The 27,729-nt window shown below is 45.6% G+C and overlaps 1 long non-coding RNA gene across 1 annotated transcript; it reads right to left on the bottom strand.

Moving 5' to 3' along the window:
• Positions 1–17: 17 nt before the first annotated feature.
• On the bottom strand, positions 18–26,923 carry LOC142582039 (uncharacterized). The gene is made up of 3 exons (XR_012828367.1): positions 26,831–26,923; positions 3,165–3,284; positions 18–107 (listed from the first exon to the last, which is right to left on the bottom strand). It is a non-coding gene; the product is annotated as an uncharacterized LOC142582039 (long non-coding RNA).
• Positions 26,924–27,729: the final 806 nt, after the last annotated feature.

The raw sequence follows: 27,729 nt of genomic DNA, 5'->3' as shown, positions 1-27,729 counted from the left end.
TTCTGGCTCACCACATTTGCAGCCTTCCTTGAAGCAGCCCTTCGCGTCGAGCGGGGAGTTCGGCTTGCATCGCTTTCCCACTCGACACGGCGATATGCAGTCAGGGACTGCGAACAGTGGCGGTAGAGAAGATGTGTGTGAACAGGGGTATGGATCCGAGCTTGTTGGTATGACATCATTTTGCTTAAGGCAGGTCAAGCACACAAAGAGACGGACAGCGAAAAGAAGACAAACAAAGCGCTGTACCTTCTTTTCGTTGTAAGTGTCTTTGTGCGCTTGACCTGCCTTAAGGAAAATGATGTTTGTAAAATAAGTGAGGACCGGTCTAAGCGACTGATTCATCCTAAAGAACAGAAAATAGCACAAGGGTGCGAATGATGCTTTTTAAAACCAAATCGAATATATTTTGAATCCTTTATGAACAGTACGAAGAGCTTGTGAGTATTTTTATTTCGATAGCAATCATATGGGCACTCCAAGCGCATTTTTGCCGTCGCCGTCACCGTGATTTTCGGTATAGAGTCAAGGGCGATAACACCGTCGCTGCACGCCGTGTGCTGTGTGCGAATGCGAGGGTGAGCCGACGATCGCGGCTCAATCTCCCGCGCGCAAGGGAAGAAAGCGGGGAGGAAGCGCGCCGTCTTCCATCGCGCTCATGACACCGGGGGGAGGGGAGGGAGGGGGCGTTGTACTTGGACAGCAACTTCGTATGGTGCGGTGGCCCGTGGTCACGCGGGCTTTATCTTTAAATCGATCTGCGTTGGGGGCACGGTCTAGGTCGGCCTATACGGCTCGTAGCTTTGCGTGTGCTGTGTTCTCGCCGTTCAGTTTTACGTTGAAGCGATACACAGCACGAAGGTCACTTGGCTCGCTGCTGCTGCCGCGCTTCCTCACGCCGCCGTTTTGACAGCGAGTGTCCGCGGTCATCGAGTTTGATGTGTTCATGTTTGCTTGTGCGCACTGGCACAATGATCGTTAGCTTAATTTTGCCTCAACTTATGCAGTAGCAACTAGCCCACCAGTCTGTTCTCTTGAACACTGAGAAATTAAACCGAACATGTTTTACATTATTGATGTTCTGCAGCGCAAACAACTTGAACTTGCAAAATAAATTGAAGACCTTTAGTAAAAGAAGATATGGTGCGTGGCAAAAAATAAAAAAAAAATGAGTTTTTTATCATGGCTACACATCACTTGCCAAAATGTTGTTAGTATTCAGGATCTATATTTTCAATAAAAATATTGCACAAACCGTGCAAATATGCTGGCTGTCATAAACGTACACATGCTTAGTTTAACAAGAGAAAGAGGACGCGATAGCTGAAGATATCGGCGGATCTCAGCTTGCTAAATATACGGGGTGTTTCTTTTTAGAATACACAGAATTTTTAAAGATTGCTTGTGGCCGATAGCGCAATTGAAGGCCTTAGTTTGTATTACTCAACGTGGCAGACTTTCAGCGCAGGATAAATCGAAATGCTCGTAATCGTATAAACCAAAAATCAACAATATTTAGAATGATTTATTTTACGGCACACCCTGCAATTTACAAATTCTAGCCGGTGAGATCGCAAGCAACACCAATTTGGAACGACTTCTAAGGATCGCACGGCTTTCGATATGCGCACCGTGATACCTGCGGCAAAAGTGCATTTAATTCCAGTGACCTTTTTTAACAAATCGCCGTTTTATGCATTGAAGCACGAAAACTAAAATGCTCATGTATATGTCGTCGCACACTTAAGAAAGGAGTATCTTGAAACTGTTGTCACCCTGAAAATTCCTTCCAATTGAATGCGCCTTGCGCAGTCACCGGCTACCATTTGTACATTGCAATGTGTACCGTAAGGTCTCTCAGTATAAAAATTTTAGGCAGTGAATCTCTTTAATTAGTTGATAATGCATTTCGATTTCTCGAGAGAGTATAGTTCGCCTGTTGGAGTAATCAAGCTCAATTACTAGAAATACGGCTTCTGCCATGCACAGGCGAGTTTTGAAAGTTCTGTATGATCAAAGCAGCCGTATATACACTTTTAACAGCAGATGAATACATATAATAATGAAATATTGCATTTGTTATGTTTCGAGCACTGTCATATTGCTAGCTTTTCAGGCAGCATAGAAGTTTAGGTAGGCTACACATTTACGCCTCTGACAAATAAATTTAAGAAAACAAACTGTCTGAAAAAACTCCCATGCCACTGCGTAAGAATATGCCTATACCACAAGAAGTAACCATGGATGGAAAGTAGACTTGTGCCATAAAAGTCAGTACTGAGATGATTCCTTGCACACAACACAAAATATGACCTCTAGTAAGTAGGACTGCTGTTGGTACCAGATGGTTATGACATTCTTTCTTTTGGATAAACGCGCTATTCAGCACGCGAAAAACCTTGAAACGGGACGGAACACGCTAGATAAATGTACAGATACCGTACTGTATGCCACAAGCCCAGTCACTACAGCGTGATAAGCTGATGACTGACTGAATAGGCGTCGAGGATGCAAAAGGAACGCGTATGTGTGCTGCACTTGTACGTTTACCTTTATTTCTATTGATAAGATTGTTAACACGCAATTGAATATATAAGCATAAGCGAATCACGTCAAATATACGGTTGCTCGTTCTCTGTGTGGTGTGCTCCATCCTATTTCACAGTTGCAAAGGACAGCCCGTTTATATATATATATATATATATATATATATATATATATATATATATATATATATATATATATATATATATATATATATAAAAGCGGTAAACTCGCCGGTTCTCCGTTAGCACGTTACTCTTAGTGCTGCACTGGTATCACTATTTGCGCCCTTTTCCGTACGTTGCACTCACGACGGCTTTTTCGCAAATAATCACGTTATTCGCGTCCAATAATCTCGAATGGGCTCAGCGGTTGTGTAATCAAAGGTTCGCACGCAAGACGACCTGCTCTTAGTTCTGCTGGCATTATCACGACCAAGTGTGTTGCGCTTGTGCGTTTTAAACTAGCTTTCATTTTTAGCCACGCAGGCTAGTGAGTGGGCTACGATCGCCCAATTGCGCCAAATACGACAGTGATGGGTGTTCGCAGAGTAATAGCAACAGTTACGAGAGCTCGTCAATGCGCTAAAATTTTACCGACCACACGCGCACATGGGGGCTTACCGCACACGCATCCGGGAAGCGGACAACCCTGGGCGTCAACCGCAGCGTAAGAGTGACACTTCTCGCCTGGCGGGCAGAAGTTGCTGCAGTTCCTTCTCGATGACTCGGGGCTGATGGAAGCTGTGAACGGGAGAAAAGACGGCACATAAGCTTCCCAAAAAATCTAAGGACACGACATGAAGCTCCGAGTAGATGGATGTAAACATAGGAAAACGGACACATTACGGGCCTATTCAGGTGTCAAACGTGTCAAACATGGGATGTGCCTTCGACATGACGATGACAATAAGCCCTCTTGTCGAAACGTTGGCTCTAGACACATTCCTTGTTTGACCACTTTTCAAGAAATTTAGCCGATAGATTACGTTACCATAATAGGGCAACGTGCAATAAGTGTATTACAACTGGACTGAACTGCTTCCATGCAATGACATTTCACAAGTTAGTGCGTTTTATAAAGTATGACAGAAATTTACCTCAAGGGCTAGCTTAAAGGGGCGATGGCACCATGACGCCAAATGACAACAATACAAATATGCATTGTAATCAAACCTTGCGCCACCCTTAGCAAGTTGGTAAAACTTGAGGGCATTCAGTGTAGTAGAAATCTTGTATTTGATTTTTTATTCCGCAGTTGAAGCATAAAGCAGTCGGCGACTTTTAGTAGCGAGGTAATGAATTGGCACCCTCGCAAATGGCTCCCACGAGTAACAGAAGCTGATCTCAAGGGCCGTAGTTGTGTGCGCTGCAAACACCGGAAGTGATTGCTGCCGATTGAAAACATCGTCACTTCCATGTGTCGTTTTTTTTATGTGCATCTCGGTGGTTTGCTGCTGCATTTTACCGCGCGAGTGAAGAAACTGTGGGTACAACTGACAAGCGGCGCACCCGTGGCGTCGTAAGAATGGGAAAGGGTGCGATACAAGACGTCCGATTCGTTTCCAACCAGAGGAAGCCTCAGTGACTGGCGTCACACAGCCATGCCAAAATCATAGTGTCTGTCGGGGGGAGGAGTCGGCGATTTTAAGTTGAAACTTCGACCTAAAATGTGCGCCGAAAGCCCAGTATTTTGTGGGAATAACCCAACTGAACATTTTACTCTGAGTTACAAAGGATAAACTGGGAACGTTCGGACGACTACGTCATGACTTCTTTAAATTAAATGGCTGTCTATAATGGGAAAAATGTTCGATTACTTGTTTTCCAAACGGAAAAGCAGAAAGACTACTTGAAGTCAATCTCGCGAAGATCAGACTGATGGGATTGTTGTTGACGGTCTCGCGGTGAGGCCCCATATCAGATATTGTCGCAGCCTAGTAGGAGACGGTAAAGCCGGCGTAGAGGACGTATGAAAGCACTTTATCAGAGCAGTCAACGCGACGTCGTTGTCGTCTCTGTTTTTCCACTCGCGCGCTACTTCAGCGTCGTTCTCATCGCCTGGCACATACCCGCGGCGACCATATAGGATGTGGCAATTGCCCGCCCCCCCCCCCCCCCCACTTAAAAAAAGGCATCGTCCCGGTGCACCAACCGCCGAAGGCTGTGTACAGACGGTTCTAAGTTGAGGTCATGAGGAAATGTACGGCTTCGTACGGAGCGCGTGCACAACCTCGGGCAGATGCCGCCGGCGTTTGGAGCAGTTATGACTGTCGGGGCCAACTTCATAATTAACATCGCTGACGCGGCGCAGAACTGTGTACGGGCCGAAGTATCTTCGCAGGAGCTTTTCAGACAGCCCCCGCCGACGAATCGGAGTCCAGACCCACACCTGGTCACCGACGTTGTATGTGACGGGTCTGTGCCGAATATTGTAGTGTCGGGCATCGTATTCCTGTTCTTGGATTCGCAAACGCGCAAGCTGCCTGGCTTCCTCTGCGCGTTGCGTAATCTCCTCGGCACCAGTCTCGTCGTCACCGCACTCGTGTGGCAGCATTGCGTCCAACATTGTTGTCACTTCGCGTCCGTAAACGAGGTTGAAAGGCGTCGCGCGTGTTTTCTCTTGACGAGCCGTGTTATACGCAAATGTAACATATGGTAAAATCTCGTCCCAGTTCTTGTGGTCGACTTCGACGTACATACTCATCATGTCTGCCAGTGTCTTATTCATACGTTCTGTCAGCCCATTGGTTTGGGGATAATAAGCCGTGGTCTTTCGGTGAGTGGTACCACTTAGTCACAACACGGTATCCAGAAGCGCAGCCGTGAACGCAGCTCCTCTGTCTGTTATGACCACTGCGGGAGCGCCATGCCTTACGACGACGGCTTCGACAAAAAATGGCGCTGCTTTGGCTGCTGTTCCAGGTTGGATAGCACCTGTTTCGGCGCATCGAGTAAGATAATCCGTGACGACGATTATCCATCTATTTCCGGCAGTAGACAGTGGAAACGGACCTAAAAGGTCCATGCCAATTTGTTAGAACGGCGCTTGCGGTATCTGAACAGGATACGGCAGTCCAGCTGGCTTGCCGGGTAGGGCTTTGCGGCGCTGGCAATCCAGGCATGTCTGTGTGTAACGTTTCACGATCGACGCAAGTCTTGGCCAATAGTACTTTAGCCTAATCCTTGCCAATGTGCGGGTGTATCCCAAGTGACCAGCGGTCGGCTCGTTTTGACAGGCATGTAGGACTTCGTCACGAAGAGATGCGGGAATGACGAGTAGGTAGCTGCTGCCATTAGGTGAAAAGTTCTTTTTATAGAGAACTTCGTGGCGTAAGCAAAACGAATGCAGCCCTCTCGCGAATAACCTCGGCACGCTGCTTGTTTTTCCCTCTAAGTAATCGAAAAGAGGAACCAGTTCTGCGTCCTCGCGTTGGTGGCGTGAAACGGCGACAGCATCTACCACGCCTAGAAAAGCCGCGTCATCATCGTCGTGCACTGCAGTCTCAACAAGAGACAGAGAAAGGCAGTCGGCGTCGGTGTGTCGTTTCCCTGATTTGTAGACAACCGTGAAGTCGAACTCTTGGTGCCGAAGACTCCAGCGCGCAAGCCGACCAGCTGGATCTTTTAAGTTAGTCAGCCAGCAAAGTGCATGATGATCACTGACAACGCTGAAACTCCGACCATACAAATATGGCTGAAATTTCAGGACGGCCCACACCAGTGCGAGACATTCTTTTTCTGTAGTGGAGTAGTTATCCTCCGTCCATGATAGCGTCCTGCTGGCGTAAGCAATCACTCTTTCGGTGCCGTCCTGCCGCTGTACAAGCCCTGCGCCAAGGCCGACATTACTAGCGTCGGTATGAAGAATCGTAGGAGCGTCGTCATCAAAGTGTGCGAGCACGGGAGGCATCTGCAGCCGTTGCCGTAGGTCGTGAAATGCCCGTTGCTGGTCTTCGCCCCACACGAGCGGACATCTTCTCTGGTGAGATGGGTTAATGGCCATGCGATGCGTGAAAATTCCGCAATAAAGCATCGGTAGTAGGCGCAAAGGCCCTGAAAACGTCGCACGGCCTTTTTAGCGGATGGCGTTGGGAAATTAGCAACGGCAGAGATTTTATCAGGGTCAGGTCGGACACCTTCACGACTAACAACGTGACCGAGAAATTGAATTTCTTCAAAGCCAAAATGGCATTTTGCAGGTTTTAATGTTAGACCAGCTGAGCGTATTGCTTCAAAGACCGTCTTTAGTCTCCGCAAGTGTTCCTCGAACGTGACGGAAAAAACAATCACGTCATCGAGGTAGACCAGACAGGTTTGCCATTTGAGGCCTGAGAGTACCGTGTCCATTAGTCGTTGAAACGTTGCTGGCGCAGAACACAAACCGAAGGGGAGCACCTGAATTTCATAAAGGCCGTCGGGCGTCACAAAAGCGGTCTTCTCACGATCTCTCTCATCAACTTGTATTTGCCAGTAGCCGCTTTTCAAGTCCATTGACGAAAAGTAACGTGCGTTTCGCAGCCTGTCCAGTGAATCGTCGATACGCGGTAGCGGATAAACGTCTTTCTTTGTGATCAGGTTGAGTTTTCGGTAGTCGGTACAGAAGCGCAGGCTACCATCCTTCTTATTCACCAATACGACAGGCGATGCCCAAGGACTCTTAGATGGCCGAATAACTCCGCCCTCAAACATGGTCTTCACTTGTGTTTGTATTGCCTCGCGCTCTTTCGGTGCTACATGATAAGGATTCTGCCGAATTGGTCTGGCGTCGGCTTCGGTGACAATACGGTGCTTAGTGAGCAGCGTCTGGCTAACTCGTGACGTGGATGAGAAGCAGCTCTTAAACTCATCTATGAGCTCAAGAAGGCTGCTGCGTTCCACGGGCGATAAGGTGGGACTGATATCAACCACAGGAGCAGGCCCCTGTGGACGTCGGTGAACCACGGTGAACGTCGCGTGCTCCACTGAGAGGCAGTCCTGTATTGAGGTAAATTCGTCGAAGTAAGCAACAGCCGTGCCTTTAACAATGTGTCGACGTTCCCTGGAAGAATTCGTCAGCAGGAGTTCAGCACGTCCGTAGTGTACGTTAATTACGGCCCTGGCGATGGAAACGCCTTGACTCAGTACCAGCGCGTCGATGTGTTCAGCGACGCCAGTCCCAGTGTTCAAGTTGTCGCAGATTACAGGCACGAGGGAACAGCTTCGCGGCGGAAGGGTGACGTCGTAGTCGGCGATACGTAAGCGGGGTCGCTGGTGTTCCGCGGGGTCGACGTCTTCTGAACTCGTAGAAAATGTGACGTCGAGGTCACGGGCATTAATTACTGCACCATACTCTCTCAAAAAATCCATCCCCAATATAAGTTCTTTACAACACTCAAAGAGAATGACGAGGGTGGCGACGAAGGTTGCACCGGCGATTACTATTGTGGCTGTGCATTTTCCAATCGGCGTCATCAACTGGCCGCCGGCAGTTCTGATGTTGGGCTTAGTCCACGGAGTCTTCACTTTTCGCAGCCTGTCGGCCAGCTTTTGACTGATTATCGAAAAATGGGAACCAGTATCGACGCGAGCGGCCACTTGGTGGCCGTCAATGCAAATGACAAGATCGGCGCTGACGTCGCCGGTTACAGCGGGTGTGGCTGCAGTCGTCGGAATTTTAGAGTCGTCGATCGTCGACGATGGGGGCTTTCGGAAAGCTAGACAGTTTGCAACCTCGCCCCCGAAGGTCGCTGCCGCTAGTTTCCCCGGCGCGGGCTAGGGGACCTGCCCCTAGAGGTGTCAGAAAAATCGCGGCGGGTCGGTGGGGTATAACGAGCCGGAGAAGGGGAACGCGATCGAGGCGTCGCTGAACCTTCCGGCGGAAAGTTTGCAGAATTTTCGTCGCAGGTACGTGTAGCATCAAACAGAGGGTAATTGCAGTTGGGAAACATTGGATACCCAGCTGCGCGGTAGTGGCACGCGCGGTAAGCATGTCCGGCTTCGCCGCAATGAAAGCATGGCGGCCGCCGGTCAGCGGTGCGCCACAAATCGGTCTTTCCAAGCGGGTAGCCGGCAGGGAATTCGCCGTAAGACCGAGGCGCAGTGATCGGCTGGCGGCGATACGGCGTAGCTGGCGGCGGCTGTGACTGCCGAAAATAGGGCGTCGGGGGTTGCGGTGATGGCTGCGTCGTACTGGTTGATGGTGTCAGCAGCATCGAAGTGGTGGGAGGTGGACGACAGACAGCTTCCGCGTAGGTCAATCGTCGCGGCACCGCCTGCCATTCGGGCGACGAAAAGGCCTGTCGAACTTCCTCCCAAACGATATCAGTGACAGAAGCCACCGCTGGTGTCATAGGAGAAATCCCGAGCTGCCGGATCTCGTCTCGCACAATCTCTCGGATGACCTCACGCAGAGATGTGCCGCAGCTCTCAGTGTCGAATTGAAGCATTCACCGGCGAGCTCTTGCGATCCTATTGGCGGTATCGTTGCTGTAGTGCTCGTTCTATAGCGGTAGCCTCCTTGGTGAATTCGGCAACGGTCGTTGGTGGGTTCCTCACGAGTCCGGCAAAGAGTTCCTCCTTCACTCCGCGCAAGAGATAGCGTACCTTCTTTTCTTCGGCCATCTCAGGGTCTGCTGTGCGGAAAAGGCGGGCCATGTCTTCTGCAAACATGGCAACACTCTCGTTTGGTTTTTGAATGCGGGATTCGAGTAGGCGCTGCGCGTTGTCTCTTCTGTCGGTACTAGTGAACGTGTCTAGCAGCTGCGCGCGGAAGGCATCCCATGTGGTCAAACTTCTCTCCCGATTCACAAACCACGTCCGCGCACTGTCTTGAAGCACGAAATAGACAGACAGCTTTTGCTGTAAGCCCCAGTCATTATAACTGGCGACACGCTCTAATTGGTCCAGCCAATCTTGGACATCTTCAATAGCGTCGCCAAGGAATCTTTCTGGTATCTTAGGATGCTGCAGCGTCACCTGCGATGGAGTTGCAGTAGCCATGGCGGAAGTAGGTAGACGCGTTCCAGCAGAGCCCTGCAAAGGGTTGAACTCGGGCGTCAGGCCTAGCAGGCGGCGACTGTACCGGTGAACAGGAGTTTCGACGAACGAAGGTGATTCCGCTTTCGAGGTATGGCTCCGCGAAGGGGTGCCGAGAATGAGGCGATCCTACCCCGCACCTCCACCAGTGTCGCAGCCTAGTAGGAGACGGGAAAGCCGGCGCAGAGCACGTATGAAACCACTTTATCAGAACAGTCAACGCGACGTCGTTGTCGTCTCTGTTTTTCCACTCGCGCGCTACTTCAGCGTCGTTCTCATCGCCTGGCACATACCCGCGGCGACCATATAGGATGTGGCAATATGATAGGTACATCACAACGCCGACAAGCGGTGACACTTCAGCCCGAAGTCTACTAAACGCTAAAATCAGCACTGAAGAAAGAATAATTGAGAGATGAGTTGTATGCAGCGGTTACAGAAGGTCTACAAGAATGTGACTCACGCACAATCAGACACTTCCTTTAGAATGCAGGTGATAAAGCTTCCTGTACTTTTTTTGCTATTCTATACACTTTTGCATACGATTGCCAACAGTACACAAGTTACATGGAGGCTGCGAGTACTTTAATATTTCATAGTGTTTCCACAGCAACCTTTCAGTGTAAATTTTTCACAACTAAAGATTACTTCTTTATACCTAACGCCAAGGACATCGATCATTCTAATATACCAGTAATTAAATGATATTCAGTAAATATGAATATAATAAATAGTTGGTCATTACGTATAAGCATCTGGGCAAGTACAGACGCTATGATTTCATAATAATAATAATAATAATAATAATAATAATAATAATAATAATAATAATAATAATAATAATAATAATAATAATAATAATAATAATAATAATAATAATAATAATAATCTTTATTACAAATAATCAAATTGTACATATAATTTTGCTAGGTCTGCCGAAGCCTTCTGTGGGCTTGTATGGCAGAAACCTAATAATAAATAATAATAATAATAATAATAATAATAATAATAATAATAATAATAATAATAATAATAATAATAATAATAATAATAATAATATTTATTGCCACTTTGTAGAGGATACAGAAAGGTTCAGGCCCGTCAAAGCCAACAGGAGGCTTGAAGGACTGGGCCCGGCAGTTTGCGGCAGAGGTTACAAAATGGCAACAACAAGCAAAACATTGAAAGGAACAATAGGTTCAGCTGAAGAAATAGAAATACAAGGCAATCACAAAGCCAGTATCAAGGACATCCGTACTAACTCCAAGGAAGCAAAGCTTATAATACATAATCTCATACGTCTAAGCATCAACTGTAGAAGAACAAAAGAATCAACTCAGTGTTCTCAAATGGGTTTTTAGGTTCCGCATCGAGTTTATAGCAAAAAGTTCTTCTGGTAGCCCATTAAAAATGTCCGGCACATAAGCACACCGTCGTGCCTTTCCATACCTTGTTACACTCCGTTGTACAACATATCGAACGGTATTTCGCAACTTCCGGTTAGGATCATATTTAATTAAAAATTCTGAATTCCAAAAGTGGCGATGAACAACTGTTTGTACAAAAAGAGAATGGAATGAAGGAAGACGTAAGAAGCTGAAAATGTCGGCCCCGGAAGGGATATGACAATTATATGCAATGCTCTTTGACATGTTTTTTAAGATGCTATCAATTCGGCAATGCCAACGGGAAGGACATGACGCAAATAAGGTAATTCCGTATCTAAGAACACTATACGCAAGTCCATAAATTACAGTTTTTTTTTACATACATTGGAGCCAAAGATCTGATATTAAAGAGTAACCATGAAACCTTCCGCAGCCTGGTACAAACGTAAGCCAAGTGATCATGCCATGATAAACTGCTATCGAAAATCACCCCGAGGTATTTGAACGAATTTACATATTCAACGGGTTCGCAACGACAAGAGAGAGAATCATGATCATGTAAAAACACTTGTTTGTCTATAAGGGCTGTCTTTAGCGGATTTCTGAAACATATTATTTTGGTTTTCTGTGTGTTAACTGAAATTCCGTTATCAGCGAACCATTTCATTACATGAATCACGTTTTCCTGCAACGTATTAACTGCAGTCTCGTAGTTTATATGTCTTGTGAGCAAAACAGTGTCGTCTGCGTACTGAAATATGGAACACTTGGAAGTTATTAAGCTCAAGTCATTAGTGAATAAATTAAAGAGTAGTGGGGACAGAATGGATCCTTGTGGTACACCAGCCTTCACAGGCAGCTTGCTACTATATTCTGATTGGTTGTTTAAACTAACAATTTGAGAACGACCACTCAAAAAATTCTTGAGAATGGCATAAAAGGGACCTCGAAAGCCTAGTAAGTACAGTTTTTCTAAAAGAATAGTATGGTTAACAGTATCAAAAGCTTTCTTTACGTCTAGAAAGAGGGCGCAGCTAAATGAGTTTTCCTCAAATGCTGCGTACAATTGGTCTGCAAATTCCTCTAGAAGATGTATGGTGCCCCTTCCTGGGATAAAACCATATTGACGGTTTGAAAGGACAGCAAATTTGTTTAAGAAGGACATCATGCGTTCAAATAGAAATTTCTCCAGTATTTGGGAAAGGATAGGCAAAACAGAGATCGGTCGATAGTTCTCAACTGCGTTCTTTTGACCTCCCTTGAATAGTGGTCTTACAATAGCGGACTTCAGCTTTTCTGGCAAGACGGCATGTTCTAAGAAGTCGTTAAACAGAAAGAGCATAATGTCCGAAAGAGCGTCAAAATTTCGTTGCAATAGTGCCGCCGATATGCCATCTATTCCAGCAGCCTTACTCCGCTTGAAGCTAAACACTAATCTGGCAAGATCTTCCTTTGATAACTGAGGAAGATATGCAGAAGCTGGCAAAGATTCTTTTAAAGTGCATTTAATGCCTTGTCGAGCTGCTGCCGTTTCTGCTGCGAGCGTGAAATACTTATTGAAAGTATCAGCTTTTGAGACAGGCTCTTCTACTGAAATATTAAAACTAGGCGCATTCCCGTCTTGCCCACGAAGATGGTTAATCAGAGACAACATCTTTGCAGGATTTTTAAATGCTCGTTTGAATTGCTGTTGAAAGTACAGGCGTCGAGCTGATCGAATAAGTGCTACAACTTTGTTTCTGGCGGCTCTGTAATCTGAGCGAAGGTCTGCGTTTTTAGGAGCCTGCTTGGAACGTCTCCAAAGCCAGTCTCTGTTCGCGATGGCCCGTAAAATTTCAGGACTAAGCCAATCATGATTCCGCCTTTTTTTACGCGTAATTTGTCGCGTACAAGTATTTTTGAGCTCATCTAGTTTACGGCACATATTTAAGTAAACTACCTCTGCTGAATCGTCCGCAATTAAACTTGTCCAGTGAAAAGATGCCACTAATGCATCCAACTTTCTTTCATCTGTTATTAACACGGGTATCTTATTAACATCACTGAACCTTGATGAAACAGTTCCAGACTGAGGAGAAAAACGACAGGCGGTTAAATAATGATCAGCCAGTCGCTGAGAAATGATACATGAGGTCAAGGTGTGATTCGGCGCACGAACAGCGATGTGGTCAAGACATGACTTAACTTGACGACCGCACAAGAAATCTTCACGCGTGGGGGCAGTGATTGTGTTTTCTATTCCATAGGCTGAAAGAGAGGATAGGTAATCTGAAATAGAAATTTTGTTTGAGCTCAAGATATCAATGTTCAAATCCCCTGTTAGGCAGAACAACTCAGCATCTTTGTACCAAATAATAATAATAATAATAATAATAATAATAATAATAATCAGCCTGGCTACGCCCACTGCAGGGCCCATACTTCTCCAACTACCCCGGTCATGTACTAATCGTGGCCATGTTGTCCCTGAAAACATCTTAATCTCATCCGTCCATCTAACTTTCTGCCACCACCTGCTACGCTTCCATTCTCTTGGAATCCAGTGCGTAACCCTTAATGACCATCGGTTATCGTCCCTCCTCATTACATGTTCTGCCCATGCCCCCCATTTCTTTTTCTTGATTTCAACTAAGAAGTCATTACCTCGCGTTTGTTCCCTCACCCAATCTGCTCTTTTCTTATCCCTCAGCGTTCCGCACATTTCTCTATCACCTGATTGACAGTGTGAATATGGTCTACTGTTGAGTAGCCATTACGAAATCCTGCCTGGTCCTTTGGTTGACTAAAGTCTAAGGTGCTCGTGATTCTATTTGCGATTACCTTAGTAAATACTTTGTAGACAACGGACAGTAAGCTGACCGATCTCTAATTTTTCAAATCTTTGGCGTCTGCTTTCTTATGGATTAAGATTATCTTGGCGTTCTTCCAAGATTCCTGTACGCTCGAGTCATGAGGCATTGCGTATACAGGGTGGGCAGTTTTTCTAGAATAATCTGCCCACCATCCTTCAACAAATTTGCTGTTACCTGATCCTCCCCAGCTGCCTTCCCCCTTTGCATAGCTCCCAAGGCTTTCTTTACTTCTTCCGGCGTTACTTGTGGGATGTCAAATTCCTCTAGACTATTCCCTCTTCCGTTATCTTCACGGGTGTCATTGGTATTGCATAAATCTCTTAACTTAAGGCAGCTGGGGAGGATCAGGTAACAGCAGATTTGTTGAAGGATGGTGGACAGATTGTTCTAGAGAAACTGGCCACCCTGTATACGCAATGCCTCATGACGTCGAGCGTACCGGAATCTTGGAAGAACGCTAACATAATCCTAATCCATAAGAAAGGGGACGCCAAAGACTTGAAAAATTACAGACCGATCAGCTTACTGTCCATTGCCTACAAAGTATTTACTAAGGTAATTGCAAATAGAATCAGGAACACCTTAGACTTCTGTCAACCAAAGGACCAGGCAGGATTCCGTAAAGGCTACTCAACAATAGACCATATTCACACTATCAATCAAGTGATAGAGAAATGTGCAGAATATAACCAACCCTTATATATAGCTTTCATTGATTACGAGAAAGCGTTTGATTCAGTCGAAACCTCAGCAGTCATGGAGGCATTACGGAATCAGGGTGTAGATGAGCCATATGTAAAAATACTGGAAGATATCTATAGCGGCTCCACAGCCACCGTAGGCGTCCATAAAGCAAGCAACAAAATCCCAATAAAGAAAGGCGTCAGGCAGGGAGATACGATATCTCCAATGCTATTCACAGCGTGTTTACAGGAGGTATTCAGAGACCTGGATTGGGAAGAATTGGGGATAAAAGTTAATGGAAAATACCTTAGTAACTTGCGATTCGCTGATGATATTGCCTTGCTTAGTAACTCAGGGGACCAATTGCAATGCATGCTCACTGACCTGGAGAGGCAAAGCAGAAGAGTGGGTCTAAAAATTAATCTGCAGAAAACTAAAGTAATGCTTAACAGTTTCGGGAGAGAACAGCAATTTACAATAGGCAGCGAGGCACCGGAAGTCGTAAGGGAATACCTCTACTTAGGGCAGGTAGTGACGGCGGATCCGGATCATGAGACGGAAATAATCAGAAGAATAAGAATGGGCTGGGGTGCGTTTGGCAGGCATTCCCAAATCATGAACAGCAGGTTGCCATTATCCCTCAAGAGAAAAGTGTATAATACCTGTGTCTTACCAGTACTCACTTACGGGGCAGAAACCTGGAGGCTTACTAAAAGGGTTCTACTCAAATTGAGGACGACACAACGAGTTATGGAAAGAAGAATGATAGGTGTAACGTTAAGGGATAAGAAAAGAGCAGATTGGGTGAGGGAATAAACGCGAGTTAATGACATCTTAGTTGAAATCAAGAAAAAGAAATGGGCATGGGCAGGACATGTAATGAGGAGGGAAGATAACCGATGGTCATTAAGGGTTACGGACTGGATCCCAAGGGAAGGGAAGCGTAGCTGAGGGCGGCAGAAAGTTAGGTGGGCGGATGAGATTAAGAAGTTTGCAGGGACGGCATGGCCACAATTAGTACATGACCGGGGTTGTTGGAGAAGTATGGGAGAGGCCTTTGCCCTGCAGTGGGCGTAACCAGGCTGATGATGATGATGATGAAATCTCTTAACGCATACATCTGATTCTTGCCTATTCCTAGTTTCTTCCTCACAGCTTCTTTAGGCGTCCTCCGTTCCTGAGAGCACGCTCAATTCTTTCTATATTACACTTCCTTATGTCATCTACCTGCCAGTTCCACTCTAGCTGTAGGGTTAGAGGCTTTCATACATTAGCGTTTCTTAATCTGATCTTTAGTCTCCTGCGATAGCTTGTCGGTATCCTGTCTAACGAAGTTACCACCGACTTCCATTGCACACTCCCTAATGATGCCCATAAGATTGTCGTTCATTGCTTCAACACTAAAGTCCTCTTCCTGAGTTGAAGCCGAATACCGGTTCTGTAGCTTGATCCGGAATTCCTCTATTTTCCCTCTTACCGCTAACTCATTGATCGGCTCCTTATGTACCAGCTTCTTCCGTTCGCTCCTCAACTCTATGCTACTTCGAGATCTTACCATCCTATGGTCACCGCAGCTCACCTTGCTGAGCACGTCCGCATATTGTATGATGCCAGGATCAGCGCAGCCAAATGCTAAACACGCCACATCCCTGATGCGTTTCGGTCGTCGCGGCATGTACCTTCTATTGCGGCGTTCCTTCAGCGACCGACGTAGCACCGATCTCTGAAGGCCCACGCGCTTCGCGTCGCACAACACTCACAGATAATCAGTCAATGAGTAGTGAACGATAAGTAGATGATAAGTTGATAAATATTTGGCACGGCTGGATAAGGTGCTTACAGTGATCGAATTATTTCTGATAAGGTTGATGACGAGTGATAACAGCTGATAAGGGTTCGATTGAGCCCAAAAGAGTTGATAAGGAACGGTTATAGTTGATAAGGGTCGGATGATGTCTGATTAGGTTGATAAGGACAGATACAGACAGATAGAGTGGGCTTGGCAGCACTCCGACTATGCGGTTCACTGACGCCGGACGCCTTTTCGCATTACAGGTGCTCACAGGCTTCTGCTTCACCGTTGGCACCTGCTGTTCTCCTGGTGCCGCCACGAGGCCTGCGGGCACGCCCGGCTTACGGTGTGTTGGCTTGCGGGATACACTTACCTGGCGGAGCATCCTCTATCGTCTGCCCGGGAATGCCAATGCCGACCGACGCTCAGCGCCGCCTCACGTCTACAGTCAGCTGTATGCCTTCGTGCGTGGTGTAGGCTCGCCCTACCCTCAGCGCGCTGGTGTTACAGACGGGCCAACCTCGTCTACCCTCCAGTGCTCCGAAAACGATGCAAGCGCCGTTGACAACTGCGCCGCACCGCCCCTGAACGGAAATTCATCGCATCTATCGTCCTCATACAACTTTGCCTCAGCCGACGCATCGAAACAGACATCAACCTTCACGCATAAAACACGTCACCCCCTCGCTCTCATCAGTGGGCTTGGCAGCACTCCGACGATGCGGTTCACTGACGCCGGACGCCTTTTCGCATTACAGGTAACAACCAATTACGCTATTTATGCGCGTCGTTCCCGCTATGCCGCTTTGCTAGTGCTGCCAAGCCCAGGCTGCTGCATTACCATTGTTCGCGACTGCACGTCTGTCATCTTACAACTTCTTGCTCTCTCTAGCGACATAGAATTAAATCCCGGCCCTAACACCCGTTCCACTTCAACGCAGGCATCCTGTGACATAATGGCTGCATTGGAGGAAATAAACTCAGGTCAGGCATCTCTTCTAAGTGAAATGAAATCAATTCGAAATAAACTATCTCAGAACGACAAAATTTTTGACGACATTAAAAGGCGACTAACAAAAATTGAAGGTGATGTTTCCGCCATAACTGCACTAAAAACCGAAGTTAATTGCATCAGGACAGTGGTCGATACAAACACTAAAGCCATTTCCGACATTTCATCAAGACTAAACGATTCAGAAGATAGAGCTCGTCGTTCTAACCTTGTGTTTTTTGGGGTATCTGATACTGAGCGTGAAACGTGGCAAGAATCGGAGAAGAAAATTGTGGAACTTTGTGCTTCTAACCTTAATATCAAGTTGGATCCCGTAGATATTGAGCGCGCTCATAGAATTGGCAGATACAGCTCTAATAGAAACAGACCCATAATTATCAAATTAGCTCATTTCAAAGTAAAACAACACATTCTTTCAAATGCTAAACAACTTAGAGGGTCCAGCTGCAGCATATCGGAAGACTACTCAGCTAACACTCGGCATGCACGTAAACAACTAATCGAGTTCGGCAAGTCGCAACAGAAACCTTTCAAACTCCGGTACGACAAACTAATCGTGGATAACAGAAGTTACAAGTACGATAACACTACAAACAGAGTTATATCAACTTCATAGCTACCATCACGCACTATCGCAAAACCATATAGCATCCCTGTATCATTCGTTTATACTAACATTAGAAGCTTATTGCCCAAACGCGAAGCACTCTGTAGCCTTATCGATTCTGCTGATTGTAAGCTTCTTGTACTAACAGAAACGTGGCTGAATTCTACCGTCGATAACACAGAGCTTAATTCTTTCCTTCCTGATTTTGACATATTTAGGCGGGATCGTGTAGGCAAACGTGGAGGAGGTGTTCTGATAGCTGCCCATCGCAGCCTTTGTTGCTCCATTATCAATATCACTTCACCTCTAGAAATCTTATTCGTATTGTGCAGTTCTTCATACCTACAAACTATTATCGGTGTATGCTATCGACCCCCCGATGCAGATGCTTCCTTCACTCCCCGCAGGGGCGTCTGCGTAAGCAGGCGTTTGGTGTGTTGCGACACCACGTACCCGAGCACACGAGGGTTGGACCCTCCCGCGTGTAGCCGTGCGCGGCTTAGCCGTGTCCGGGGAAAAGGGGATCCTGGGGGTTGAGCCAATGCCGGGTGTTTGGACCTTTACGGCCCCTTGGCGGCGGCAACACACCCCTTTGGCCTCAGCTTCACGTAGACGGCACCCCCGGACTGACCCACCCGGGGGAAATCGATAGTCGCCTCTTCCTGTCTCTTTCTCCCCAAATCTTAGTCTTTATCTCTCACTTTTTTATCTTTCCTGTCTTCTTCTCTCTTCCATTTACTTCCTTTCTCCACGGCGGCAAGGGTTAACCTTGTGTGGATATCCTACCTTGGGTACACCATATTTGGTTATAGTGACGGCGTACGGCTGGCGTCGTGCAGGCTTGTACACAAGCTCTGCCGCGTCCCCTCGTTGGGCTCCGTGGTGGGCGGTCGGCGCTGTTGCCGAACATACACAATTTTCTCATGGCAGCGCAAACCTCTATTCTCTATGATCGGCGTCTGAAAAGATGCCGCACCGAAGCAACGTTCCAGTTCTCTTTTCGGAGCAATGTTCCATCATTTCCCAAATTCTATGTACTGCACAGCGAAAACAACGTACCAGTGAGAAAGCTCTCTCCATTCCTAGTGGCCAAGTGTCTAAAAGAAAAAATCGGACCTACATACAAAGCTTCAAAAATGTCTAGCGGGGACCTCCTCCTAGAACTCAATGACAAAGACCAAGCGCAAAAGCTCACAGAACTTACCAGTATTGGTAACGCAACAGTGACAATTTCACCGCACAGAACATTAAATACAAGCAGGGGTGTAATATCAGAGGAAGATTTTATTGGCTTAAGCGACGAAGAACTGCTGGAAGGTTTCCAGGAACAAAATGTTACCAAAGTCCAAAGAATTGTCATCCGCAGGAACGACCAAGAAATCCCCACAAAACATGTAATACTCACCTTTGGAACGAGTGTAATGCCTACCTCGCTGGATGCAGGTTATGTAAAGGTAAATGTTAGACCATATATTCCGAACCCCAGACGATGTTTCAAATGCCAAAGGTTTGGACATGCTTCGCATGCATGTCGAGGACGAAATACTTGTGCTAAATGCAGTTCGAACGATCACCAAACTGACAATTGCACCTCTTCTCCACTTTGTGTCAACTGCAAGGGAGATCATCCCGCTTATTCGCGGTCCTGCCCTTGCTGGAAAAAAGAAAAAGAAGTAATTGCTTTAACAGTCAAAGAAAAAATCTCGTTCTATGAAGCTAGAAAGCGGCTGTCGTACCTTCCGCGAAGAAGTTACGCCGATGTGACGCAGATGGGGGCAGCGTCACAGAGGCCTCAGGAGTCCTCCGAGCCCACGCGCAGTGGTCCCGCAGTGACCCCTCCCGCCCCCGTGGTGGAAGCAGCCGACGCTGCTCCATCCTCTTCAAACGCCCTGCAGACACCAGTCCCGCAGGGCCCTAAGATCAAGCGAACCCCAAGGCCCGAGACACGTGTCTCGGCGCCTAACTCTCGATCCTCCAGCGCCTCAGAGAGAGCGATGGAGGTCGACGCAAAAACCCCGGTGTCATTGACACCAAAGGACAAGCGCTCTCTTGAGCGCGGTAAGCGGGACAAAATCCCAATAACAACTCAGATTAAGAAAGCGATAACCTAAAGGTTATCGCTCATTTGTATAAGCCTTTTAAATTCCATGTCACCTAACATATCACCTCTTATTCATTCCATAGTGCCAATTCTTACCCTTCAATTTCAAAATGGCTTTTATTATCCATTGGAATTGTAGAGGTCTCATACACAATTTAGGTGACATCAAAGACATCATCAACACCTTTTCACCAGTTGCTGTATGTCTTCAGGAAACGAATCTCGGCGCGAAAAATAGTCAAATTCTCAAAGGTTTCACCGTTGTCCGAAGGGACCGCGAATGTTCCACCCGTTTGTCAGGCGGAGTGGCTATAGTCGTACAGGGCGGCACTCCTACCCGAAATGTCCAATTGAATACATCCTTAGAAGCCGTAGCTGTCACCATTCTATCTTATAAAACCATCACCATTTGTTCACTGTATATTCCACCTCACACCCACTTCACTACTAAACAGTTAGAAAATTTAACAGAACAATTACCGGAACCATTTGTTTTAGTAGGCGATTTTAATGCTCATTGTACTCTTTGGGGCAGTGTCAAAACTGACCAAAGAGGGCAACTCGTTGAAGATTTTATTCTGTCAAACGATATCTGTCTTTTAAACTCAGGTGCGCCAACTTATTTTTCACCAAGTTCACGCAATTTTAGCTGCCTCGATTTAGCCTTTTGCTCTCCGGACATTTTTACAGATTTTAAATGGGATGTACTCGAGACTTCATATGGCAGTGATCATCTACCTGCCATAATCAACCTCACCTCAACGCTACCCATTATATCCTACAGGCCACGCCGATGGAGGTTACAAATGGCAGACTGGGCTGTTTTTACAGAAAGTGCCAGGCTGGAGGAGCTCACTTTAACAAACTTAAGCATCGACGAAATTAATGAAAAATTTACTAACTGTATTATTTCTGCAGCTGAAAAGGCCATTCCACAATCTTCTGGCGTTGTTCGCAAAAAGCTAAATCCTTGGTGGACACACGAGTGTACCATAGCAAAAAAGCTGCAAAATAGGGCCTGGGGAATCTTACGCAGGTACCCAACACATAACAACCTTCTAAATTTTAAACAAGCCAAAGCGAAAGCTCGATACATTCGGAGACAGGCAGAAAAATCTTCATGGCAAAAATATGTATCAACAATTAATAGCACCGTCACATCCAAAAGGATGTGGGAACAGGTCAGGAAGTTTAAGGGGGACTACACACCATACACGATACCCATACTCACACCTTCAGGCACTCAGACAACACTACAAGAACAAGCGAATATACTTGGGGAACATTTCTATGACGTCTCTAGCTCGGCTAATTATACAAACAGGTTCTTAACTTACAAACTATCCGCAGAAAAAGAAAAACTACCAACTACTTGTACGTCAAGGGACGAATACAACGCTCCATTTACGTTACAAGAGCTTAACAGGGTTCTCTGTGCTGGCAAAAAAACTGCAGTAGGTCCTGACCAGATCCATTATTCTATGCTCGCACACCTGTCCCAAGCATCCGTAGATGCTCTCCTTAAATTTTTTAACAAAGTATTTGAATCCGGAAGCATGCCAAAATGTTGGAAAAATGCAATAGTTGTGCCTTTTTTAAAAACAGGAAAATCCCCCACATCCCCAAGCAGCTTTCGACCCATTGCCCTGACAAGTTGTTTGTCAAAATCGTACGAGAGTGTCGTAAATGCAAGGTTAACCTTCACGCTTGATAAACGGAACTCCATTGATTTTCACCAGTGTGGCTATAAGAAAGGGTGTTCAACGACAGACCACCTCGTCCGACTTGAACACGAAATACGTGAAGCATTTTTACACAAACAGCACTGCCTGGCGGTGTTCTTCGACCTTGAGAAAGCGTACGACACCACGTGGAGATTTGGAATCTTACGTGACCTCGCCGCGTTAGGAATCCGTGGCAAAATGCTAAACTGTCTCGCTGATTTTATGTCCAACAGAACATTCCAAATCCGTCTAGGCACTGTGCTCTCGCGCACATTTATCCAGGAGAGCGGCGTGCCACAAGGTTGCGTACTTAGCACAACACTCTTTATAATAAAAATGAACTCTGTCAACAATGTAATTCCCACCTCTGTTATGCACTCCATATATGTCGATGATCTACAAATAGCGTGCCGCGGCTCTAACTTACGAACATGTGAAAGGCAACTCCAGATAACAATAAATAAACTAATGGAGTGGGCTGAGAAAAATGGCTTCCGCTTCTCTACTCAGAAAACTGTTACAGTGCTATTTTCGCAAAAACGAGGGATGTACTTAGACCCGGTTTTAAGATTGAATGATGTCGCGCTGCCGGTAAAACAAGAATATAAATTCCTGGGAGTAACCTTTGACAAAAAACTAAACTTTCTTGCCCACATTAAAGCACTAAAAATTAAGGCAAATAAAGCATTGAATATCCTCAAAGTGTTATTTCATAAGCACTGGGGTTCCGACCGAACGTGTCTTTTACGTATTTACCGGTCTCTTGTTCGTAGCCTTTTAGATTACGGCTCCATTGTTTACGGCTCAGCCAGACAATCCTACATCCAAAGACTTGATCCAGTACATAACCTTGGACTGCGACTGGCGAGTGGTGCCTACAGAACTTCACCCATTGAAAGTTTATACGTCGAATGTAATGAACCCTCCTTACAGCAGCGCAGAGCATTACTCACTCTTTCCTACGTACTCAGAATTCAGTCATCACCGCAACACATATGCTACAACATCCTCACACAATGCAACTCACGCTTACACTACACGAATAAACCGAACATGATTAGGCCACTTGTCCTGCGGTATGAGCAATACTGTCGGGATTATGACATTCCCCATGAAGTCCTCCAGGTTGCCAAGAAACCACAACGGCTGGCCCCGTGGTACGATTTCACACAGTTGTGCGACTGGACATTGGCACATTTAAAGAAAAGAGATACTCCACGCGAACACATTATACAAGAATTCAATGCTCTTCAGGACAAATATCAAAATAACATGCAATATTACACTGATGGCTCTAAAACAAAAGATCACGTGGGTGTGGGGGTCGTAGCGGAAAATTGGGAAACAAGTATTCGATTACCACAACATGCTTCTGTTTTCACGGCTGAAGTTTACGCTATCTGGGTTGTTGTTAAAAAGATTATAACTGATAAACACAAACATGCAGTCATATACACAGATTCTTTAAGCACACTGAAGGCACTACATCTGAAATCTGAGTGTGAACCCCTGATAGGAGACATTTTAAACATGTTGGTGCTTAACGAATACGGGAGGTCAATTCGTTTCTGCTGGGTCCCGAGCCATGTTGGGATACCAGGTAACGAAGCAGCTGATAGATGTGCATTGATGGCAGCGCACAAAGATATTACAAACACGACACTCCCATATAGTGATAGCATCCGTGCAATTAGAAAAGCCTTCACGGTAAAATGGCAACGCGAATGGGACCATTGTGCTGACAACAAGCTACATCTCACGAAACCCATAGTTGGCGAGTGGAAGTCGTGTTATCATCAAGAGCGGTTCATCGAAGTAGTTTTATGCCGGCTACGCATTGGGCACACACACCTCACACACAATTACTTACTTACGAAAGAAGACACACCAACATGCGAGAAATGTCAACAGCCATTAACAGTTATGCACATATTACTCACATGTACGCAGACTGAAACACACAGACGAACACTTTTGCACAAATTATATCAACTACACATACCTTTACACCCTGCTTTAATTTTAGGTGATGACCCGCTAGTCCCATTATGTGACGTCCGTAAATTTTTAGACGACACTGGATTTTTACATAAAATATAGATTATTAACACAGGCTTTCACTTTATAAACTGTATTTTAGAACACCTCGTGTTTGGCGCAGCATAGCCTTAGCTGCTTTTGCGCCATTAAACCCCATTAAACTAAACTAACTAACTAGCTTCCTTCACTATTCACTTCCACGAGGCACTGCAAACTGTTACGAAGTCATTTAATCATGCGCAACTACTCCTCTTAGGTGACTTTAACTTTCCTGATATAACATGGTCCGAACCAGCCATAACACTGTCTAAAAATAACATTGAATGTAATTTTCTTAACACATGCCTCACCTTTGGTTTGACGCAGCTAGTGTCTACCCCAACGCGGAAAAACGAACCGTGCTCTAACATACTCGACCTTATCTTAACATCCCATCCCGACAGTGTTTCTTCTATAACACATCTACCAGATCCAAGTGATCACTCGGTACTACATGCAGAATTATCCTGGCAGCTACCTCATTGCAAAAAATCAAAAAAGAAAATAACACTCTACGATAAAGGTGATTACATCAGCATCAACAATGCACTAACCGAGTTTTACAACTGGTTCATTATAGATTTCCCGAAGCGCACAGTAGACGCCAACTGGACGCTTTTTAAAAATAAAATGATCGAACTCACTACGACTTACATACCAACCATCATTTTAACAGAGCGACCTTCGTCCCCATGGTTCAATAACACATTAAAACGACTAAACAATAAAAAGAAAAGATTGTTTCGTAAAGCCAAGCGTTCCAATACCGCTCCGGCCTGGGAAAAATATTACGTCACTGAAAAGGAGTTTGATTCCTTAGCCGCAACAGCTAAACGAACCTTCTACTCAACTACACTCCCTAACATGCTGCAAAACAATCCCAAACAATTCTGGAAATACATTAACCCAAATAACCGTAAACCATTACTATTATATGATAACGATAATAACCGTGTTCCAGACCATAAAGTATCTGAAGTACTAAACTCTGTCTTCTCTTCCGTGTTCACTTCTGAACCTAACACTGACCTCCCAGACTGTCCTTACCTCAACAACCCAACGATGCCTGACATAACAATCGAAGCACATGGTATCACCAAGCTAATTGAGTCCCTCAAATTAACATCCTCAGCTGGCATCGACGGCATCAATTCCAAAATGCTTAAGAACACCGCGCACATCTCTAGTGTATTTTTGTGTCATATCTTTCAGCAATCATTATCATCTGGAGTGGTGCCGCAAGACTGGAAAATAGGTAACATAATTCCAGTACCAAAAAAAGGATCATCATCATCGTGCCACAATTACCGTCCAATTTCCCTCATCAGTGTTTGTTCTAAAGTAATGGAGCATATAATTTATTCTCATATTGTAAACTTCCTAACATCCGCTAATTTCTAATCCAAATCAACACGGTTTTCAGAAAGGCATGTCCTGCGAGACTCAACTAGCCCTATTCGTTAATGACATCAGCTCGCATCTTGATCAAAACATACCCATAGACGCCCTCTTCCTAGATTTCCAAAAAGCTTTCGACAAGGTTCCTCATGAACGGCTCTTTCTAAAACTATCATGTCTTAATCTTAACCCTCGTGTTCTCCAATGGATACGCAACTTTCTCACTAACCGTCAACAGTTCGTTTACGCTAACCAATGCTCGTCTACCTTATCACCCGTTATCTCTGGCGTGCCACAAGGCACAGTCCTGGGACCACTACTCTTCTTAATATACATTAACGACTTACCTATAGGCTGTTCTTCCAAAATTCGTTTATTTGCCGATGACTGTGTAATCTATCGTCCTATTACTAACGACGCTGATTCTCGCGCCCTCCAGTCTGACCTTAACGTCATTGAAACTTGGTGTAACAATTGGCTAATGTCCCTGAACGTCAAAAAAAACATCACTACTTACTTTCCATCGTCGCCAATCATTTATGTCAGCTAATTACACTATCGCCGGTTCGGAAATATGTGCTGTGACATCATATAAATACCTAGGCGTTAACTTGTCCAATAACCTCAGTTGGTCCTCACACATTTGCAACATTAGCAATGATGCCAATCGTGTACTAAGCTACCTGCGCCGTAATCTACGTCTTGTCCCGCACTCAGTAAAACTACTCGCATACTTAACAATCGTTCGACCCAAACTAGAATACGCATGCTCAGTATGGGACCCACACCAATCTAATCTGGCAACAGCACTAGAATCCATACAGAATCGTGCAGCAAGGTTCATTCATTCTGACTACTCTTACCACACTAGCGTTACTAAACTTAAATCATCTCTGAAACTTCCAACCCTCGAGCAGCGCCGCAAAACAGCAAGACTGTGCCTCTTTTACAAATTTTATCACTCACTACTTCATCAGACCGACATCACGCCTGCGCATCGCACTTCATCCCGTCATGGCCATTCAAAGGCTGTTTATCCCCCTCCAGCTCGCACCTCCGCTCATCTTAACTCTTTCTTCGTTCAAACAGCGAAAGACTGGAATCATCTACCTTCTGAAGCGGTGCACCACTCCAGTCATTCATCGTTCAAGGCATTTATTGAAAATATTATGTAAATATGCCCACCCCTCATGTAAAACCCCAAATGGGGTATTTGAGGTACCAATAAATAAATAAATAAATACATGTTGATAATGTTCGGATCAATTGCGTTAAGGAAGATAACGGCCGTAAAGGGTAGATAACGGTCGGTTCGAGTGCAATAAGGTTGATTACAGTCGATAAGAGTTGATAAGGGTGGGATCTAGACACATAGGGTCGATAAAGACCGATAAGGGTTGATGATTGTTTATACTGGTCACATCAAGTTTTATAAGACTGATAATGTCACCAGGCTGCGTGTAAATGAACAAGTGGCACAATGCTTATACATAGTTAGAGAAAACCAGTGGACTTCTGCGCATTTAAAAAAAATCGAGGGCTGTGTTTTCAAGGACGTTTATTATTGCCAAGTTACCATACATCTTTGAAATAGCTAAGTTCGGGGGGCGGGGCGCAATCTGAGAATAACGCTTACAGCATCTGCAGTTGGCTTTGAAGCATCCCAATCCGTCCACCAGCGAGTCCACGTCGCATTCTTGGTGAGGAGGACAGCGCTTCGGACAGTGTTCAGGGACTGTGGAAAGAATGCAGGCAAAAGTATAACCTAATGAGTTGTGTTTTGTCCATTTCAAGTTTAGGATATCAACCGGTGATCTTCACTGCCTTTTTTCGTGAGTCAACCGACCAGACGCCCGTACCCAAAAATTTTCGGATTTAATGACCATGTAATACCCAGGCGCTCACCACAGCACTTCGCAATGTTTTTATTTCAGCTTCACAAAGCACGTGTCCCACGTGTATACATATAATGCTTATGAAAGCTAAGGCAATACTTCTGAGTGAAGTAGGTGGATTGTCTTCAGAGCAGCAGAAATACAATTTTTTTCGTATCTGCTTGCGGCTGGGAGTATTATGCAGCGCGATCGGTTATTAATAACCTTAACGAAGTTGGGCATCCATAGGCATCCAGACGTCAGTTACATAATGTGCTTTGTTCTAATATACAACATCACATTGCTGAAACAAGTACAATGAGGTTTGAAGCAATTACGAGAGAAACAGTAAAATCCACCGGCTTGCTGTAGGGGCGACTAGCGCAAGAGGACAAGGGACAGAAAAAGGCGACAAGGACAAGTGCAAACCGAAGACTGCTAGGACGTCTGCGCGTAGCTTCTCGTTGCGATTGCAGTATCCCAAGATGCGGGCACGGCAAACAGTGATTGCGACCAAGGTTACAAGGACAGACGGATGAAGATTAACGCAATCAACAAAGCCCGACGAACTAGAAATGAACTGAAGCAGGGTGTGAGACCGGGCTACTTGGCATTCCATGCTGAAGTGACTAGCGCAAGATTGGACACGGGACACAAAATG

The sequence above is a fragment of the Dermacentor variabilis genome, chromosome 5, assembly GCF_050947875.1.
Source record: "Dermacentor variabilis isolate Ectoservices chromosome 5, ASM5094787v1, whole genome shotgun sequence".
Classification (NCBI taxonomy): domain Eukaryota; kingdom Metazoa; phylum Arthropoda; class Arachnida; order Ixodida; family Ixodidae; genus Dermacentor; species Dermacentor variabilis.
The sequence above is the reverse complement of the archived record's forward strand: the minus strand, read 5'-3'. Positions and strand labels throughout refer to the sequence as shown.